Here is a 21702-nt window from a genome sequence, read left to right as displayed (position 1 = left end):
GGAAAGGCAGGGCACTCTTGCTTGCCTGGAGGTTTCACCATCTTGCATCCGGTTGTGCTCCAAGCCTCTGATGCCTCTTCTGCCTTTGGCCTTTGTTTCTCCAGCTGAAAGTAGGATGGGTGCTGGTAAATCTTAGGGAACTTCCCAGAGATCCCCTGGCTGTAGGTGCTGCTCCTCCTACCTGGACATAGAGGATGGGGGAAGGAACGGTCTCTTCCATGTTGACCAAACCTCCCCCCTTGCAGCATGGTTAGTCAGAAGAAAAGTGTTCCTCTCCCCTAATGTCTTCATTGCAAGACTTTGTTAGGTTTGTATTCACATTCCCATCTCAAAAAGAAGCTAGGGCATGTAGGCAGGAACCCCCCATTCTCTCAGGAACAAGAGCAGAGTGGGCACATGCTGGGCTGGGACTGCAGGGGCAACAAACAGCGGAGTTGTTTAGACAAACCTCATCAGACAGAGCAGTGCTCCTGGAGCTGGTGCAAGTCCTACGAGTTTATAAAATGTGTTACCGTGTCGTAATGAGTTGCATGCTTCCCTTCTAGGCTGATTCTGTCTCTGGAGGAGAAGAACCAGTGTCTGAGAACACTGGAAGAAGAGAACCTGGCGCTGAGCAGTCAGGTGTCTCACCTTCGTTCTGCTCTTCAGCAGGCCGAGCAGGTTATTTCAAACCGTGCAGTACAACTGCAGGAGCTCAACACCCAGGTAAGCAGTGCATGGCATCCTCTTCTCCAGGGACACACAACACCACCTTTGGCTTGGAGGGCCCAACCTCTTTCCCCTCCCAGCAGCATCCACTGCTGCCGTGCTCTGCCTTGTGCTGCTTCTGCACCCTGAGGCCAAGGCTGGATCTGGTGTGTGCTGCCAATGTTTCCCCCATTCTCTGCCAGGTCCCAACAGGAAATCTGGGGGGAGAAGCAGCAGCAGATCTCTTTGGAGCTTCTCTGTCCCTCTGTTAGCAGTGCTGTCCCACACCGAGCTGGTGCCTGTTCCAGGCACTGAGCAATGTGAGGACACAGACATGGCCATGGCAGGCTCGGAAGAGCCTTTCCACCACAGCCAGTTCAGCCAGTGTTCAGAGCTGCAGCCTCAAGGATGCCCATTGCCTCCCTTTGCCCCTTTTCTGTACCGTTGTCTGCAGAGGAATCCTTGCTTCTGTGCCTTCTGTTTCATGCCTGTTCTTTGTCTGAAGTCATTTCTCCTTTGTTGCTCTCCCTGCTGCCCCCTCTGCTGCCTCAGGAGCAGCCCTGTCCCTGAGGGTCTGTGCTTCCACCCTCCAGATCCGGGCCCTGCAGGACGCTGTGCTGCAGATGGAGGCTGCCCAGGCAGCTCGAGAGAAGCAGCTGCTGCAGGAGCTGGAGAAGTCCCAAGCAGGAGAACAGTGCTTGAAGGACTCCTTGCAAGCGCTGCAGAGTGAATTGACCCTGGTGCGTGAGAGGCTCCAGAGGTTTGAGGACAAAGCTCTTGCCTTGACCATACAGTATAACACCTGTGAGCTGGATCTGAGGAAGACACAGGCTGAGAGGGACAAACTCAGATCCCGCACTCAAGAGTTTCAGAAGGTGTTGGAGGAAAATGAGCAAGGTACGACTTTAGTCATGCTCACTCCCCCATCCTGTCTTGCCAGCAGGGGAATCTCGCTGATGCCTATCAGAGGAAAAGTGCCCAGAGATGGCAGAGGGGAAAAACAAGCAGCAGGAGATTTATCCATCTAAGTGCCAGTGAAAGCTTTTTCTCAAGAAAGATGCCATGGCTGGCAGTGCCATCTGGTGTGCTGTGGCTGATCCCATGCACAGCTGGTGCCTTTCAGGTGCCCTGTCTGTGCTAAGGAGCTGTAGCTGGATGCCTCAGCTGGATTTCCCCAAACTCCAGGCCCTGCCAGAGCCTCCAGACTATTGGCCTCTCTGGAGCAGTGTCGCAGTCCGCATGTGTGCTCTCAATGTCCAGGACGCACAGCGGCAAGGGGGCGCGACACTTTCCCCCTGGGGAGTTTGTGGCTCCCCACTTGGGGACTCCAATGCTCTCAGCGGTCGCCTTCTGGGGCGCAGAGATGAGGCAGACAACGAGACGGATTCTTGGGGTGAACTCAGGAGGTTTATTGAAGGTATTGATAACTGAAAAGCTAAGCTCTGAGAACTGAACTCCAAGAACGAAAAGCCCCATGAACCCCAAGCAGGGCTCTGGCAGTGGACTTTATAGAAGGGGTGGCACAAAGCAAGCAACCAATGAGGGTACACTTGGGTAGGAGTCTAAGGCAGGGAATACAGAACTCAATCCAATGGGGATAACAAAGGGAGGGGAACAATGCAGAACAGCAAATGATACATCAAGCAAAGGGAGACTGACAGGGAAGGATCTAGAAACAGGGGCAGCGATACAAGGGATGGACAACTGGGAAAGGAGTGGATTTTAGGGAAGGGATAAATGTTTGAGGGAGTGGCCAGCTGACAGGCAAAGGAATTGACACATAACAGTATGCATATCAATTAAGGTACAGAACCTAAGAATAGAACAAACCGATACAAATGAAGGACGGTGCCTGTCTCAAAGAATGGGGGAGGGCCGGTTTAGGGGAGACAAACTTCATATCTAATACACAAATGAAATAAAAGGCTGGCCAAGAAACATAAAATAAAACACACACCACCACAGAGCAGGGCTGAACAGGCATTTCTGCTCCCTTGTCCGTCTTGGATTGCTCACTCTGCACAAGCCCAACAGCAAACAACACTTTCCTGTTCCTCTGCACCTTGCCCCTTTCATTCCTGGTTTTTTTTTTCTGCCTGGAAGTTTCCTTCATTTCTGTCAGCTTTGGAGCACTTGTGGGCTTAGGGCCTGGCAAACATAGGCAGGCAGAGAAGACAGTGCTGTTGTCTCTGCAGGATGCACATCAGTTTGTCTTTGATTTGCTTTTCCCCTCCTTCTCCTTCTCCTTCTCCTTCTCCTTCTCCTTCTCCTTCTCCTTCTCCTTCTCCTTCTCCTTCTCCTTCTCCTTCTCCTTCTCCTTCTCCTTCTCCTTCTCCTTCTCCTTCTCCTTCTCCTTCTCCTTCTCCTTCTCCTTCTCCTTCTCCTTCTCCTTCTCCTTCTCCTTCTCCTTCTCCTTCTCCTTCTCCTTCTCCTTCTCCTTCTCCTTCTCCTTCTCCTTCTCCTTCTCCTTCTCCTTCTCCTTCTCCTCCTTCTCCTCCTTCTCCTCCTTCTCCTCTTTTTTCCTCCTTCTCCTCCTTCTCCTCCCTCTCCTCCTTCTCCTTCCCCTTCTCCTTTACTGCTGCAGATTGGTTGAGGGCAGAGGACAAGCACATCTCTCGACGAATTGCCCAGGACAAACAGTTCACTGAAAGTAAGAAACAAGTTGTGACTCTTCGTCAGACGAAAGCATCTCTGCAGAGGAAATTGGAGAGCCTGGAGAAGGAAAGGAAGGACTTTCTGGTAAGATTGGCAGATACTACAAAGGGCCATTTCCTGGCTATGATTGGATCTTGTGTTACTAGTTCTAAGGAGCACCTTTTTCCAGTTCAGATTTTCTAATTTCATTCTTCTGAACAAGGAGGAGGAGATGTGGTAGTCATGCCAAAGCCAGTTAGTGCTGAGGCTTCTGATTTTCCTCCATGCTGGAGTTCTGTGCCCTAGAAGCTTTAGTTCTCAATGTCCACACTGTCTCTTGACATTGCATGGTTTGGGCAATTCCCCGTGTCCAAACCCATGAGGTTCAGATTTCGGAATATCTGGACCTGGAAGGAGGGCTGAGAAGACCAAGTTTGGTGTTCATAGAAAGGTGTTTGGCCTTGGCCATCTGAGAGCAGCCAGTGGGGAGAGAAGAGAGGAAAGCCAAGTGCTGATCCAGATAAGGACGTGTGCCTGCAAGGGGAGAACTCATCCTGAGTGGCAGCAGAGAGTGACAGACTGATGTGGCCATTGCTGCTCCAGGAGAGGGCACTGGGGCTCTCGGGGATGGTGCCATGGAAATCCTACACAGGAGAGCTGAAAACTCCCTCCTGTTGGCCCAGCCCCAGGGAATGAAATGCTGGGGGTGTTTGCTCTTCCCTTCCTCCCTGATGGAGAGCACAGCCTCACGGCACTGCCTGAATCCTGCTTAGTGTGGACTTGAAATCCTGGCTGCAGTTCTGGCAGCTCCTCCCCAAAGGAACACGGGAGTGGAGCAGCAAGAGGTCAGGGAAGGGCAGAAAGGAAGCTGGGATGGGCTGAGCGAGCTGGGAAAGATGCAGCATCAAGGGAGGCCCAGCAAAGGTCTGCAGCATCCCGAGAGGCAGAGAGAGAGGGGCAGCCCGTGCCTGCCCCTGTGGCAGGAGCCCAGATCTGGGATGAAAAGCAAACCGAGAGAGGGAATGAGTGACCCTTTTTCTCCCTGTTTTGGCAGCGTGAACGGGAATTGCACCAGCAGCAGATAAGAGAGCTGGAAAAGAAGAATGAAATGCATGCATGTGAGATGCAAAGTCCACAGGAAAGAATGGAACATCTGGACACGGAAAAGGAAGCCAAGCAGCAAGAGTTGGACCATGGGGCTGCTGCTTTGAAGGAAGGGAGAGGAAGCGCTCTGAGTGCTGCACTGACCAAATGTAAAATTGCCAAAGGGTCTCTGAAGAAACACTTGGCCTTCCTGAAGGGAAAGACGTGTCTCCAGGTAGGCACTGGCACTGACCTTCAGTCCACCACAACATTCCCGAATTATTCCAATGATGTTTCCCATAAAGTGATGGGACTCTCTATCCCTGTCAGTCCAGGCCTGCTTGGGCAAAGCAGCCTGGGCTGCAGCAGGCAGCCTTGTCTGTGTGCCTGGCTCCAGCCACAGACCATTGACTGCCAGACTGTTTCCTGGCATGCCCAGAATGACTGATACAGCTCTGGAGCTTGCTGCTGAAATCAGCTCCAGGCCAAAAGCTGGGCATGGGGAGCTGCTTCTCCTGTGCCCACACAAGGGGAGGCAATAGGTGGGGATTTGGATTTGGTGTGGAAAGGAATGGAGCAGGTGAGAGGAGTGATAGACTAAACCCAGCAGAGTTTTATACCAAGAGGGCTGAACAGCAGTTGCACTCTTTTGATGCTTTGAGGATGTTTCCTGAGATGGAGATTTCTGAGGTATAGCTTCTGTGGTTCTTGAAATAAGGAAATCATCTTCTCTCTGAATACCCAGCAAGCTGCTGGAGCACAAGAAGAGCAGCTGTTACGTGTCTCAGAGACTAGCCTGGAACCTAAGCAACAGGTTTCATCACCAGAAAAGAAGACAGAGGGGCCTGAATTAGCCACTGAGCCCAGGAGAACTGGACAGCAGGTAAAATGGACTTTAGCTGCGTGTGCAAACCTCAGGCTCCTTGGGAACACAATCCCATGGTGTCAGGAAAGAAGAGCTGGAGGAGTTTCAAGGCCTCACAGTGCTTGAAGGGTCATTCTCTCATTGGGCTTGTTTGCCCACATTGTGCTCTGCTCCTGTGTGGAATGCTCTGGAGTCTGACAGAGGGAGAGTTTGCTCCCTGTCCCTGGGCTGGCTGTGCAGGAGCTTGCTGTTAAATCAGCTCCAGGCCAAAAGCTGGGCATGGGGAGCTGCTTCTCCTGTGCCCATGCAAGGGGAGGCAGCATGTGGGGATTTGGTGTGGGAAGGAATGGAGCAGGTGAGAAGAGTGATGGACTAAACTGAGAAGAGTTTTATACCAAGAGGGCTGAAGAGCAGCTGCACTCTTTTGATGCTTTGAGGATGTTTTCCGAGATGAAGATTTCTGAGGTATAGCTTCTGTGGTGTTTAAAATAAGGAAATCCTCTTCTCTCTCAATACCCAGCCAGCTTTAAAAGCACAAGTGCAGCAGCTGTTACATGCCTCAGAGACCAGCCTGCAATCTATGCTACTGGTTGAAGCACCAGAAAAGGAGAAGACAGAGAGGTCTGAATTAACCACTGAGCCCAGGAGAACTGGAGAGCAGGTAAAATGGGCTTTTAGCTGCCTGTGCAAACCTCAGGCTCCTCGGGAACACAAGGTCATGGGGTCAGGAAAGAAGAGTTGGAGGAGTTTCAAGGCCTCAGCAGTGCTTGAAGGGTCATTTCGCTCTTGGGCTTGGTTGCCCACATTGTGCTCTGCTCCTGTGTGGAATGCTCTGGAGTCTGGCAGAGGGAGAGTTTGCTCCCTGCCCCTGGGCTGGCTGTGCAGGAGCTTGCTGTTAAATCAGCTCCAGGCCAAAAGCTGGGCATGGGGAGCTGCTTCTCCTGTGCCCACACAAGGGGAGGCAATAGGTGGGGATTTGGATTTGGTGTGGGAAGGAATGGAGCAGGTGAGCAGGGTGATGGACTAAACTGAGCAGAGTTGTGTACCAAGAGGGCTGAACCGCAGCTGCACTTGCTGGGTTGTGAGGATGCTTCCCAAGATGGAGATTTCTGAGGAATAGCTTTTGTGGTGTTTGAAATAAGGGAATCATCTCCTCTCTGAATACTCAGCAGGCTGTTGGAGCAGAAGGGGAGCAAGTGTCAGAGCACTCCAGGGAGGACGTGGAATGTGTGCAGGATCTGGTTGCAACATCAGACAAAGACATGACAGAGAAGCGTGAATCAACCACTGAGCCCAGGAGAACCGGGGAGCAGGTAAAGTGCACTGCCTGTGCAGAGCCTCAGGCTCCTCTGGAACATTGCATGTTAGCCCAGGCATTGCTTTGGAGATCTCTGCTTGTTTCCTTGCCTCCCCCGTCCCTGCTGTGGGCACAGCCTTTTGTTTGTTCTCTCTCTTGATGCAGCCCATGGCTTTCACAAAGGCACCTTCACTCTGCTGCCTCCCTCCCTGGGCCCGTGTCCCCAGACACACACTGGCCTCTCTTGCACAGCCCCCTGTGAGAGCTTTATGGCCCCAGTGTTGTCTGGTGCAATTCAGGGTCTCAGAGCAGAGATCTCCTTGCCTTGATGTCCAGAGGTCCTTTTGCTGCATGTTTGCTGACAGGTTTCTGAGCCCCTTTCTCCCATCCAACGTGCAGGTGGAACCTGAAGGGAGAAAAATCAGAACTTTTAGGAGAGTGTTCCCCCCAGACTACTTTACGTTGCCTGTCTGCCAGTCTGACCAGGAGACTACATCGACTTCTGAAAGTGAAGAGTCCTCCAGCAGCTCAGAGGAGCTGTAGCCCTGAGGCACAGCGTGTGGAGAAAGGGGTCAGTGGCCCAAGTTTGTGCTCTGGAAATCAGGGTTGGGTTCCTAAATGCTGTCGGAACTCTCTCTAATAGACCTGTGGTGGCTGAGGGTTGTACATGGGAAGGGTTTGCCAGCCATGAACTGGACTTGTTGATCATCTGAGCTCTGTTCAGGGCCAGTCTGGGAGCCTGTTCCTTTCCCTTCCCCAGGGGCAGGGTGTTGGTGAGGGCTGGAGTTGGAGGCTGTGTCTGCCCCGACAGCCGGTACCGTGGGGCTGCGGATGCTGCTGCCAGCATGGGCTTGTCTGAGCCGGGCCTTGTGCCTCTTTCAGGTGTCCCTGCTGCACTCACAGCTGGCCCGGGACCAGCAGGACCACCTGGAGAGCTGTGCAGGGAGCAGGCAGGACATTCCTGTTGAGCCACAAGGTGCAGAAAGGACCTCCTTGCTTCCTCAACTTCTCACAGAGGAGCCAGGATACAGCTGGATGCAGTCATAGGCTTAGTCAATAGTTTATGTTTAAGGATAGTGTAGGTGTAATTGAACCTCTATACAACTGTGTTCCATAGGATGAAGGATCTATTTATAGACAAATAAAGAGTTTATTATGATCGCGATTAAATTAAAAGATTTTAATCAGAATTACTTACTACCCAGTACAGAGAACCATAACTTCCCATATAGTTCATTACATTTGAAGCAACACTGAAGCAATTGTATTCAAGCCAGCAAAAGGAATTCTTAATTAAAGATTCATCACCCAAACCAATGACCATGGGTGGGCAAACACTTCTCTCTGCCTCAAGGAGTGACCTTAGGGGCATCCTCACTCCAGGGAGGAATGTGCAGAAGGGAGATATGTGACATGAACCACTTAGGTGAGGGCAGGAGAAACCTGCCATGGGTGGAGCTTCTTCATTTGTCCTTAGGAAACTGCAACCTGTTTTTTCTCAGAGTCACAGAATCAGTCTGGCTGAGGCTGGAGGCACCTCTGGAGGTCACCTTGCCCAGCCCCTGCTCCATCAGAGCCACCCACAGCCAGGTGCCCAGGATGTGTCCAGGTGGCTTTTGAGACTCCACCACCTCCCTGGCACCTGCACCTGTGCCCAGCCACCCTCCCAGTGCACAAGTGTCTCCTGAGCTCGGAGGGCCCCTCCTGTGTGTCACTTTGTGCCCGTGGCCCCTGGGGCTGTCCCTGGCCCCGTCCCCTCTGCAGCCTCCCCCGGGTATTTATCCCCAGGGCTGAGCTGCCCTGAGCCTGCTCTGCTCCAGGCTGGGCACTCCCAGCTCTCTCAGCCTCTCCTCATGGCAGACGTGCTCCAGTCCCTCCATCACCTTCCTGGCCCTGGGCTGCATTCTGGCCAGTCTGTCCCTGTCTCCTGTACTGGGCAGCCCAGCTCTGGGCCCACACTCCAGGGCTGGCCTCACTGGTGTGGAGCAGAGGGGAAGTATCACCGCGGGGCCTGACAGTAAGAGAGGGACTCAAGAAACATTTCTGAGTTGCGAGCAGAGCAGGGCCGGAAGCAGGAAGCCCCCGAGGTTTATTTACAAAGGCACTTTTATACATTTCCTATAATGTCCATCGATTGGGGGATGGAATCCCCACCTCCCAATCCACACTGGTCAAGCTAACTGTCAATCACCTTTCTCCTCCCAACTAGAAATATATAAACAATGAAAGACAGCAAAACATGGCCAGTGTTTACATTCACAAACATGGGAGATTGCCCGTCTCTCCTTCAGCATGAACGCTCGACACACAGGAAAAAACCTCATGGCAACAGGGAAGGATCTCCTCCCTCTGCCAGCTGCGTCACAGCTCCCAGTGCAGCCCAGGACGCTGTTCTGCGTTGCTGCAGGAGCACACTGCTGGCCCAGGGGCATCCTGGTGTCCAGCAGGACCCTGCCTAACTTCAGTTTTGCAACGGGGAGGTCCCCAGCAGGTCCTGGTGCCTGTGGTTGTTCCTTCCCAAGGACAGGTCTCAGCTCTTGTCATTGAACTGTCACTCTTGAACTGTTGTCCCTCTGGATGGCAGCGCTTCTCTCTGGCGTATCAGCCCCTCCTCCCGGTTTTGTGGGAGCGCACACTCGGCCCCATCACCCAGTTCACTAACAAAGGTGTCAGAAAGGGCTGCACTCCGCATTGTCCTCCAGGGTACACTGCTAGACTTTGTGCCACCGATCACCAGGGGTCCAAGAAGACAGATTTTTGTGCATCTTTGCTTGTATGTACATATTGAGAAAGAATTAGCAGGATTTACAACAGGGGTTTCTGCTCCATATCTTATGTGGGAAAAAAAAATGTCATGATCCATGCTTGCTCTCACTGGGGGTGGGTAAAGGAAAAGTGGTCCTGTTGTTGGTGGCAGTGGATGTCAGCTGCACAGGAACTGTGCCACACTGGTGTGACATACTGTGGGAAGGAGCACTCTGAGGGAGGTAAAAGCTGTAGAGATCATTCAAAGACTGTTTCTCAAACCATAGAAGGCCCTGTTTATAGAGATCAGGAACAATTCCTAGGCAAGGGCTGAAAGTATGCTTCTGTGAGTTCCTTTACCTCCTAGGTCAATTTTTCCATTAATGATAGCAGATTGTCCTGGTTTAAAAGACAGATGTCTGCCAAGAAAGCTGGGAATGTTCCTGAAATGGAAAGATAGCCCCCTTGTCGGAGTCCATGTTTCCATGGATCCTCCACAGAGAGTGAAAAGTACAGAGATAGAATTAAAGCCTTTAGAAAAATTAGAATATATAAAAGCTTTAAATGCACAAAGTAGAAATCTAACCCTTAGCTTTAAGCTTTGCATGCCCTAAGTCCTAGTTCAGTGTAGAAGGACACAGCTTCAGGCCTAGTGATAGAGTAAAGACATAACAAAAATAGGGTAGATTGTTGCTTGTAACTCGTATAAACTTAAAGACATAACAAAAATAGGGTAGACTGCTGTTTGTAACTCGTATAGACTTTATGCAGAGAAGATAGAGTTTTTCATATATGATAGAATAGAGGTTTTTTACAATAACAAGATAGAACTTGAGGCTAGCAAGATAGTGTTTTGCGTTAATAGATATGTTAAGTGCGTAGGTTCTGATACTGTTTTTCGTAGTTTTACGAACTTTAGAATTGTACCTAGATTGGTTAGTGTGTAGATAAGAAATATGAATATGCATTTTGCAATTTGGGATAAAAAGCCTCAGGGTTGGAGGTGGAAGCATCGATTGATTGATCAATTCGATCCATCGATCCAACCTCCACTCTCTGCAACCTGAGGAACGATCCTTGACAGGGAGCCGAGATGGGATTTTAAGGTATTATACATCGCGGTCCCCGCATTAAGGGACCTGGGCCCCGGGGTTCCCCCTTTTCCCCTGCAGCACTTACTATTGGTGCGCTGGTTGGGACAGTCGGGGACTCTGTGTGGGGAGGGACCCCGGGGCCCCACTGCCCTCGCGATCCCGCGGACGGGAACCCTGCACGGCTCGGACCCTCCATCTGCCCTCGCGGTCCCCCGGACGGGAACCCTGCGCGGCTCGGGCCCCCCACTGCCCTCGGGAACCCTGCGCGGCTCGGGCCCCCACTGCCCTCGCGATCACCCGGACGGGAGCTCTGTGTGGTTCGGGATTTCCCGTTGCGTCCGCGTCCCTGGGGCCAAGGGCTCTGTGTGGGTTTGGAATTTCGGGGTCCCTTTTGTTACTACGATCCCTGTGGCTGAGATTCCTGTCTGAAATTTGTGATCGATTCCTCTCTGTTAATGTGATCCCAGCGATTGAAAATGCAGACAGTAATAAGAGGTTGCTTTACCCTGAGGCTGTGAATTATATGCTCTGTCTATAGTTCTATTAGAGCTCTGTTTGTTAGGAATCTTATGCTTTGTTCGCTGTCTCATTTGAGTTGTATGTGTTAAGATTTCTATGCTTTAGTTATTGTCTTGTTCAGACTTTCTTTGCCTAGGTTTGTAACTGGTTGTAGAATAAGGCCGCTCTTAGAACTCTCTGCCTTCAGATATGTGCTTTTGTATAAATAAATTACTCTATTTAGAAATCAAGATGTGGTAAGATCTTTAGAGACTTTATACCCGTACCCAGCCTAGGCAAATTGATGCCCCTCGTTTTAAGAGCGGCGTACATTGCTATACATAAGCAACGGCCAGGTCTCTCCAGACGACTGCTCGAATCGGCTGTTAGGACGAAAACAGCATTCCCCCGCGCGGGCTTTTTTGAAAGAATCTGTATCCCGAAGGAAGGATAAGGGCGGTGTTCTAAGGCTTTCTCCAGGACGCTGGAAAAGCTGCCGTTCCTACTAGCGAAATAATGGTCTGGAGTAATCCTAAATATGGGGAATAATTTGTCTAAAGAACAAAACCACATCTATGATTGTTTAAAGTTACTGATTTTGAATAATGGCTATGATGTTTCTGGAAAGGATCTGAAGGTATTACTCTAAAACTGCTACTTTAACTGCTACTTTAACACGGTAAAACTTTTTAACTAATCACAAATGGAAATTGCAAACTTAGAACTTACTTTATTCGGTAAAGCTGCATCGCAAACTGTTGAGGTAACCCGGGACCGCGATTCGCTTCTAGGGGCGGTGGGGGGCAAAGATGAATCTCTGTTTGTTCCTCAGCAACAAGAGTTTGCTCCCCCGGCTGCCGAGCCCATGCCGCGGCCCGGGAGCCGCGGGACAGAGGACGATACAGCTCCCCCGCACACAGCCGCGAGCTCGGGAGCACAAACGCAGACTGCAGCATGGTCAGAGCCCCCCTGCCAGCTCCAGCCGCGGACCCGGGCTGCGGAGGGACCCCCCCCACACACAAGCCCGTGCTGGGAGGACCCGAACTCTTCGGGAGTCCCGCCGCAGCCCACCCCCGCAAGGATCATGGATCGTTCACAAACTAAAACCCTGCCGTCCTTTACACCGCTGCACGGTCCGGCGGCAGCCGTGGCTCTCATCCTACGGGAGCCGCCGCTGCCGCCGCCCGACCACGGCGCGGGACACCCTGCACCTAACCCGCCACAACCCATCGGACACCGCCACCCAGGAGCGCGACCGCGAGAGCCGCTGCCGGCACCCACGCCGCCATCACACGACCACGCGGTTTGTACTGCCCGCGGAAAAGAACCAGCGCTGCGGAGTGGCGTCATGCCTGCGCCAGCCCACACCGTCCTGCCCTCAGCGCCTGAGCCCGTGCCTGGGAGCCCGGACTCTCCACTGACCCCCCCGATCCTGCACAGACCTCGGACAATACCAACGCTGCAACAAGAGGGGGGAACAGGGGAGGGCAAGCACCAAAGTAAAACAACCACACAGGACATTCGTGAGAGACACCATAAGACTATTATGCACCAAAACACAGACATAAATAATACTTGCTCGGACAGTGACTCAGATTTATCAATTCTAGACCCAGCGGACTTAAACTGGGAAGCAGATTTAGTCACTTCTAACATAGAACACCCTTCACCTCAGCCTGAATGGAGGCTTCCTCCAAGAGAGGCTCAGCAGGAGTCCCTGGCTGAAGAGCTGCTTGTGGCTTTGTCAGTCAGGGGTGGCAGACAGGGTGGCAACTTATTACAGACACTAAATCATGGGGACACTGGGGATCCTGCTTGCGAAGCTCTGGTGTTGACTCAGTCAATAACAACCGCAAAAGAGACTTATCCAGACATAAAGCAGGGAACATCAGAGACACTTCTCATGTTTTTAGATCACCTGATAGATGTCATAGACACACAATGTAACAATGACCTGGTATGTCTTTATATGGAAAATTTCTGTCCAGCATCTCTTCTGGACTTTTTCAGTCCAGTTGCAGGGAAACCAGTCACCACCAAAAAGTACAACAACATCTAACTTGTACTCTAATTAATACAGAAATACATTACCATATGAAGCACAATCACAATGGAGAGTAGAATAGAAATGGATTTAATAGAAATGGACTTTTAATTAGAGTCATTTATTATATATGTATGTTTGAGTTAAGTTATATTTTAGTAATCTGTTAATATTAAGATAAACTTTTGTATAGTTTAGTTTAAGTATAGTCAGTGTGGTTTAGTTTAAGTATAGGTTAAGTATTGTTCAATTAAATTATGTTAGGTTAAGTTTAAATTCTGTTAAGTTTAAGTTATTTTTAAGTTTTGGTAGGTTTAAGTTTTATAAGATTTAAATAATATTAAGTTTATATGCTATTAAGGTTTTTATTGCATATAAGTTCTGTTAAGATTTATTCATATTAAGTTTAAGTGTTGTTTGTTTTTAAGAAAATATGCTCATTTTATTTGTAAAGTTAAATTAGTTCTAGAGATAAGATGCTTCACGGGAACAGCGATGATGAAACATTGGAAAACACCTATTAGTAGATGGAAGAAGATGAAAGGTTTGAAAGGTTTGAAAGGTTCTATTATTAGTGGCATTTCACAAAGCCACATTGGGATTGTTGATTGTGAGCTGTTTTAGTGAAGTTTCCCTTTTTGTAAGTTATAAGTATATGATAGTTTAGAAAAGTATCATTTCAATTTTCTAGGATGATTAGTGTTGATATATTAATTGTTAAGATCTTTGTTTTAGAAATGTATTAAAGGACCTCACTCCAGTTTAGAGCCCGAGCCTTGGCCAAGCCCTGACTCTATCTGGATGGATGTTCTGCTAAAAGCTCAGATGGTTTCTGCTTCAAAAAACAAATTCAAGTCATTTTGACTTGACAATTTGACCCTGTAAAATGACAGCTGAACCAGTTTTCAGGGTGGACCTGAGCATCTTGCCCGGGAAAGGTGGTCTGGGTCCAGACTGAAAAAAAAGGTTCCAAAAGCTGTCTGCAGACTCTGAGATGAAAGCACAGTGTTTTAGTAATTAGTAATTATCTTATTTTACATATGTAATTGTTAAAAGTCACCAATTATGCCTGTTCTTCATTGTTGTACCTGAATTTTCCTGATTTCTGTCAGTACTTAACAGAGTTATGCATTTGTTTAGAGTACCTGTGCACTTATGTAATATTCACATCAATCATAAATATTGCCCAGTCTACCAGCTGGTGCAATTTCCTGCATTTACAGGAGCTGTCAACTCATTAGAATGGAGAAGTGTGAAATATCCATCAGTCAGTAGATGTTCTTTAAGTGCAATTTTACACCGGTACACACAGGGAAAAGTTTTTTTTTTAGTTTAGAAATCTAGAAACAGGACAAATTGAAGGTACACTTTCTCTATTAACCTGGGGCGAAGGGCTTGCTTGTGTTTCTGCAGATTTGAGCCCAGGTGAATTCTAGTATAGAATGTGAAGAAGACAGCGAGCACAGAAACACACAGACCACTCCATGAACAGACGAGCAAGCACGCAGACGTGAACTGCGCAGAGATTCTGATTTGCACCTGCCATCGTGTGCTTCAGTCACAAAAGACTTTGGACTTTGGGGATTTTAATGTGGGAATCTGTAGTAATGTAGAATTTCTGTTAGTAGATGTGGGGAACAATTGTATGTTATCTTTTGCTTTTGTTTTGCTTGCTTTTAGTAGCACAGATTTTTTTTCCTAGTTAGCCAAACCTATAACTAATGTAGATGATTAATAAGGTTGTTAAGAAAGTCTACATGTGTAAACAAAGAGGGGGAGATGTCGGAGTCCATGTTTCCATGGATCCTCCACAGAGAGTGAAAAGTACAGAGATAGAATTAAAGCCTTTAGAAAAATTAGAATATATAAAAGCTTTAAATGCACAAAGTAGAAATCTAACCCTTAGCTTTAAGCTTTGCATGCCCTAAGTCCTAGTTCAGTGTAGAAGGACACAGCTTCAGGCCTAGTGATAGAGTAAAGACATAACAAAAATAGGGTAGATTGTTGCTTGTAACTCGTATAAACTTAAAGACATAACAAAAATAGGGTAGACTGCTGTTTGTAACTCGTATAGACTTTATGCAGAGAAGATAGAGTTTTTCATATATGATAGAATAGAGGTTTTTTACAATAACAAGATAGAACTTGAGGCTAGCAAGATAGTGTTTTGCGTTAATAGATATGTTAAGTGCGTAGGTTCTGATACTGTTTTTCGTAGTTTTACGAACTTTAGAATTGTACCTAGATTGGTTAGTGTGTAGATAAGAAATATGAATATGCATTTTGCAATTTGGGATAAAAAGCCTCAGGGTTGGAGGTGGAAGCATCGATTGATTGATCAATTCGATCCATCGATCCAACCTCCACTCTCTGCAACCTGAGGAACGATCCTTGACAGGGAGCCGAGATGGGATTTTAAGGTATTATACATCGCGGTCCCCGCATTAAGGGACCTGGGCCCCGGGGTTCCCCCTTTTCCCCTGCAGCACTTACTATTGGTGCGCTGGTTGGGACAGTCGGGGACTCTGTGTGGGGAGGGACCCCGGGGCCCCACTGCCCTCGCGATCCCGCGGACGGGAACCCTGCACGGCTCGGACCCTCCATCTGCCCTCGCGGTCCCCCGGACGGGAACCCTGCGCGGCTCGGGCCCCCCACTGCCCTCGGGAACCCTGCGCGGCTCGGGCCCCCACTGCCCTCGCGATCCCCCGGACGGGAGCTCTGTGTGGTTCGGGATTTCCCGTTGCGTCCGCGTCCCTGGGGCCAAGGGCTCTGTGTGGGTTTGGAATTTCGGGGTCCCTTTTGTTACTACGATCCCTGTGGCTGAGATTCCTGTCTGAAATTTGTGATCGATTCCTCTCTGTTAATGTGATCCCAGCGATTGAAAATGCAGACAGTAATAAGAGGTTGCTTTACCCTGAGGCTGTGAATTATATGCTCTGTCTATAGTTCTATTAGAGCTCTGTTTGTTAGGAATCTTATGCTTTGTTCGCTGTCTCATTTGAGTTGTATGTGTTAAGATTTCTATGCTTTAGTTATTGTCTTGTTCAGACTTTCTTTGCCTAGGTTTGTAACTGGTTGTAGAATAAGGCCGCTCTTAGAACTCTCTGCCTTCAGATATGTGCTTTTGTATAAATAAATTACTCTATTTAGAAATCAAGATGTGGTAAGATCTTTAGAGACTTTATACCCGTACCCAGCCTAGGCAAATTGATGCCCCTCGTTTTAAGAGCGGCGTACATTGCTATACATAAGCAACGGCCAGGTCTCTCCAGACGACTGCTCGAATCGGCTGTTAGGACGAAAACAGCATTCCCCCGCGCGGGCTTTTTTGAAAGAATCTGTATCCCGAAGGAAGGATAAGGGCGGTGTTCTAAGGCTTTCTCCAGGACGCTGGAAAAGCTGCCGTTCCTACTAGCGAAATAATGGTCTGGAGTAATCCTAAATATGGGGAATAATTTGTCTAAAGAACAAAACCACATCTATGATTGTTTAAAGTTACTGATTTTGAATAATGGCTATGATGTTTCTGGAAAGGATCTGAAGGTATTACTCTAAAACTGCTACTTTAACTGCTACTTTAACACGGTAAAACTTTTTAACTAATCACAAATGGAAATTGCAAACTTAGAACTTACTTTATTCGGTAAAGCTGCATCGCAAACTGTTGAGGTAACCCGGGACCGCGATTCGCTTCTAGGGGCGGTGGGGGGCAAAGATGAATCTCTGTTTGTTCCTCAGCAACAAGAGTTTGCTCCCCCGGCTGCCGAGCCCATGCCGCGGCCCGGGAGCCGCGGGACAGAGGACGATACAGCTCCCCCGCACACAGCCGCGAGCTCGGGAGCACAAACGCAGACTGCAGCATGGTCAGAGCCCCCCTGCCAGCTCCAGCCGCGGACCCGGGCTGCGGAGGGACCCCCCCCACACACAAGCCCGTGCTGGGAGGACCCGAACTCTTCGGGAGTCCCGCCGCAGCCCACCCCCGCAAGGATCATGGATCGTTCACAAACTAAAACCCTGCCGTCCTTTACACCGCTGCACGGTCCGGCGGCAGCCGTGGCTCTCATCCTACGGGAGCCGCCGCTGCCGCCGCCCGACCACGGCGCGGGACACCCTGCACCTAACCCGCCACAACCCATCGGACACCGCCACCCAGGAGCGCGACCGCGAGAGCCGCTGCCGGCACCCACGCAAGGCAAGGGCTGAAAGTATGCTTCTGTGAGTTCCTTTACCTCCTAGGTCAATTTTTCCATTAATGATAGCAGATTGTCCTGGTTTAAAAGACAGATGTCTGCCAAGAAAGCTGGGAATGTTCCTGAAATGGAAAGATAGCCCCCTCTCTCCAAATTATTACAACTTGAAATTACAGGATGTCCAGGCAAAGATAGGGAAAAGGAATAACAGTTCTTTACTGGAATATATGTATATATAGGTAACAAGAGAGAGCAAACAACAACCCCCCCAAACCAGTGACAGACTTTTCCCACCCATTAAGCAGTTCTCACTTTGCTGAAGTTATGACAGAGCTGGGCAGAGGGCACTGTTGGCTCAGGCAGCTTCAGGGGGCCACCGATGCCAGCTCTGAGGCACCCAGGGGCTTACGGCAGCCTCAGGGAGAGAGAGGAGGTGGGGGCCTGGTTTTCCCAGGTTCTCCCCTGTCTGTTGCAGTATCCTGGTGATGGCAACTCTGGTGAGGTTCCAGTCAAACAGCAGCTGGGGCTCCCTCTCTCCAGAGAGAGAGAATAGGTGGGATGGTCCGGTTTCCTCTGAAGCACCTGTGCAGATGGTGAGGGTCTTCCTTGTGATGGCAAGTGTTGAAAAGTTGCTGTCAACCAGCAACTGCTGCAAGCAAGGGGCTCACCCACGGGTGGCAAGGAGAATTCTGAAGCAGTGCTGGGTCCAGCACCAAAAACTGCCCAAACTGCCCTGCTCCTGGAACAGCTGGCTGCTTCTTCCCTCAGCAAGCCAGTGCCCAACCCCGCCCTCCCTGCCTGAAAGCTTCCAGTGGAATGGGAGGGTCATAGGTCAGTTATTTTGTAGCTCAGTTGCCCATCATTCATTCTCCATGGGCATCAACTGCCCTCTCCTCACCACATCCCCCTTTTCAGGTAACAAATGGGAGAAAATTCACCAAACATCCCCCCACCTTGCCTGCAGACACACAATATCTTCCGTTCTGTATTTTTTCCCATACCAAAATGTTACATCAAACTTTGACTTTTAAACTATATATATATGTTGTAGTCAGGTAAAAGATGTTCTAAAAGAAAGATCTTACAAATATGGATTAGGCCCTGCTACTTTAGCTAAGTGCAGATAACTTGCAAGTTCTCATACAAAGCAGTTTTGATCATGAAAAGTTCATCAGCACAACAATCTGTTCTCAGGGAGAAAAAGAAGTGCACCTGCATAAACATTAGATCTTTTCCATGAGAACTCACAAAGAAAAAATGTAAACAACCTGAACCTTAGCACGTACACACAAATCACCTTCTGACCAATAAATGAAGTAGCAAGAAAACTACCAACCAATGGGTGTTGCACATGAACTCTGTCAAAACTGCATAAAATGAGTTATGTGAATAAAGAATTGGCTTTTCTTGCACAAAGAAAATGGAGCCTCAGCTGACTTATTTCAACATACATACATGTATTATCCTAATTATATACATAGATAAATGCAGATTTGGATACAGGCACAGTTTCTTGGGCAATTCACCCCAAAACAAGGTCCCCTTGAGATATACATCATGTTTCTCCCTCTTTCTGCATCACCCACCAAGTGCAACCTGGTCCCTGAGCAAAGACAACCCCACCAATGGGTTTGTCTTTGCTCAAGGCAGAATTCATCCAAAAATTCTTCCCTAGCATCCCTCTCCTATGTGCCACCAGAACCTTGTCTCCATCTGCTGTACACAGGGGTTCAGACCGGGAATGGCCAACTTGGTTGATGGAACCTCTGGTATTACCTAACCACATAGCCTTTGCTAAATGCACCTGCTTGAAGGTCCCACCCCCCCATTGCCTTCAATGTTGTTTTAAGAGTTCATTGCACCACTCAACTTTCCTGGCAGCTGGAGTGTCACAGTGGACACGGAAAGAACAACACGAGGACACGCTGGTGAGCGAAGCAGGAAAAGAAGGGGCGAGTTTCTTTACAAAACTCAGTTATAGACATTTCCTATGGGGCCCATGGATTGGAGGATGGAATTCCACCTCTCAATCCACATTGGTCAAGCCAACTGTCAATCACCTTTCTCCTCCCACCTAGAAATATGTAAACCATGAAAGACAGTTAGCAAAACATGGCCAGTGTTTACAGTAGAAAGTGTGATAAGGTGAAATTTCTGACTCCAATATGAAGAACATTACAGAAGGCTTAGAAAAGTCTTCAAAACCAGGGTGACACCTCACCCTTTTTATCTTTAAAAAAAGGAAAAAGAGAAAAAGAAAAATGAACAATTTTTACAATGGAAAAAACTGTACAGAGTTCAGTGATTATCCATGGAGGAATCATCAGAGCGATCACTCGCGTCATCTGCGTCCGAGTCATCGCCCAAGGATTCATCCATTTGATGACCTTCAGTCTGGTCACGGCCTCCACCTCGCCTATCGGCCGGATTCTGCCTCTGCTGTCGCAGGTCAGGACGGACACACTTCGAAGGTACCCAGCATGCCCCAGTATCTGTGGACACGCACGCATACCCACGCCCCATAATGATCAGGTCATAGGGTCCTTCCCATTGTTTGGTAACTAAATTCTGGACCCGAACCTTTGTTCGAGGCTGATGTGTGTCATCTGAAGCCTGCAACGAGAGGAGGTGGTTTACAATCGCAGGGTTACTTGAGTTCTGCGGAACTGTAAGGTAATTGATGGTGTACAATGCTTTGGCCAAGCGACTGTGTAGTGTTTCACCCTGCATTCCCCATTTTTGCTTCTGGAGAACATGCTTGAGAGTACCATGAGCACGCTCTACAATTGCTTGTCCTGTTGGAGAATGAGGGATGCCAAAGTTGTGAGTCACACCCCATGACTGTAGGAACTGCCGTACCTGCTGAGAGGCATAAGCAGGACCATTGTCGGTTTTCACGACGGAAGATATGCCTAGTACAGCAAAAGCCTGCCTCCAGTGGGCAATGGCATCACGGGCCTTTTCCCCAGTGTGAGCTGAAGCCCACATTGCAGAGGAGAATGTGTCCACCGTGACATGCACATACTTGAGCCGGCCAAACTCGGCGACCTGGGTGACATCGGTCTGCCAAAGCTCCAAGGCCTTAAGGCCCCCTGGGGTTAACCCCTGCCGGCAACGGCGCACCAAGGGCATGACAGTTGTCACAAGAGTCAACAATGTCATGAGGCTCAGTGGCCGTCAGGTGAAACTGCTTCTGCAGCGTATGCGCATTTTGGTGGAAAAACCCATGCGATGCCTTGGCCTGCGCGAGTGTGTCAGGCTGAGGAGCAACCCATGCTGGGTTAACCAACTTGTCAGCCCTTGCATTACCTTCCGCTTCGAAGCCTGGCAAATTTGTGTGACTTTGAACGTGCAGAACGTAATAGGGATGAACCCTGGACTGAATTGCACACCACAAGGTCTTCAGCAGATGAAACAAGGCAGGATTACTGACTTCCTTCAAAACTGAATACCCTAATTGCTGTGCAATGTCAGCAACATAAGCTGAGTCCGTGACCAGATTGAAGGGTGTCTGAGAAAATTTTTCGAATGCCATGACGGCAGGCCTTAGTTCAACCAGTTGGGCTGACCTGTCCTCATGGCCTTCCAAAACCTGCCACTCGGATCCATCCTTCCAGGTAACAATGACTTTTCCTGTTTTGCCTGAACCGTCAGTGAAGACGGTGGGTCCTTGCACTGGCTCTTGGCTGTTTTTGGGTCGTAATGAAAATCGAGTCTTTTTTGCCACTTGCAATAGCTTGTGGCTGGGCAGATGATAAGTGATCTGCCCTGAAAAACCCTCTAGAGCACTTTGCAGCGAAACGTTGTTCGCATAGCTCCAATCAAATTCCTCCCTCTGAACCGGGAGTATGATTTTTGAGGGATCTGCACCCATCAATTGTAAGCAGCATTGTTGGCACTTGATTATCAAGTGCGCAATCAATTCAAACAACGCAGTTGCCATCTTATGCGGCTGATGAGGCAAGAAGACCCATTCCAAGACATGCAGAGGATCAGTCCAATCATCATTCCATTGGCCAATGATACCTGTAGGATGTAGATCAGGAGTGGTGATGAACACAGTGACATCAATGGAAGGTTGTATGCGGTATACCTGGCGAGCCGAAACAGCTTGCTGCACCTCCTCCAGCACTTTTTGTACCTCAGGGGTCAAGTGATGAGGTGACTTTAAATCAGTGTCCCCTTTCAATAATTCAAACAAGGGAGACAGTTGTGTGGTAGTTTGCCTAAGTAAGGACGTAGCCAAGTGATGACACCTATCAGCTTCTGAGCATCATTCAGTGTCTTCACCGGTTGCACAAATTGCACCTCCTGGTGATGGATTGTCCGTTCCAGAATTTTTACACCTAAATATTTCCAGGGAGGTTGCTGTTGTACCTTTTCTGGAGCCACCTGCACTCCATGTGAATGCAGAGCATTCATCAACTGAGGCTGTATCCTCAGCAGCTCATCCTTGGTGGGCGCAGCCACCAAAATGTCGTCCATATAATGATAGACGTGAGCATCAGGAAACTGCTTGCGGACTCCAGATAAGGCATGGGCCACATACCATTGGCATAATACCG

The 21702-nt window shown here is 49.1% G+C and overlaps 1 long non-coding RNA gene across 1 annotated transcript; it reads left to right on the top strand.

Annotated features, from left to right (window-relative positions):
• The first annotated feature begins 6447 nt into the window (after positions 1-6447).
• Positions 6448-7724, top strand: LOC134553048 (uncharacterized). The gene is made up of 3 exons (XR_010081024.1): positions 6448-6582; positions 6966-7137; positions 7449-7724. It is a non-coding gene; the product is annotated as an uncharacterized LOC134553048 (long non-coding RNA).
• Positions 7725-21702: the final 13978 nt, after the last annotated feature.

Source organism: Prinia subflava, chromosome 8 (genome assembly GCF_021018805.1).
Source record: "Prinia subflava isolate CZ2003 ecotype Zambia chromosome 8, Cam_Psub_1.2, whole genome shotgun sequence".
Lineage (NCBI taxonomy): Eukaryota > Metazoa > Chordata > Aves > Passeriformes > Cisticolidae > Prinia > Prinia subflava.
The sequence above is the reverse complement of the archived record's forward strand: the minus strand, read 5'-3'. Positions and strand labels throughout refer to the sequence as shown.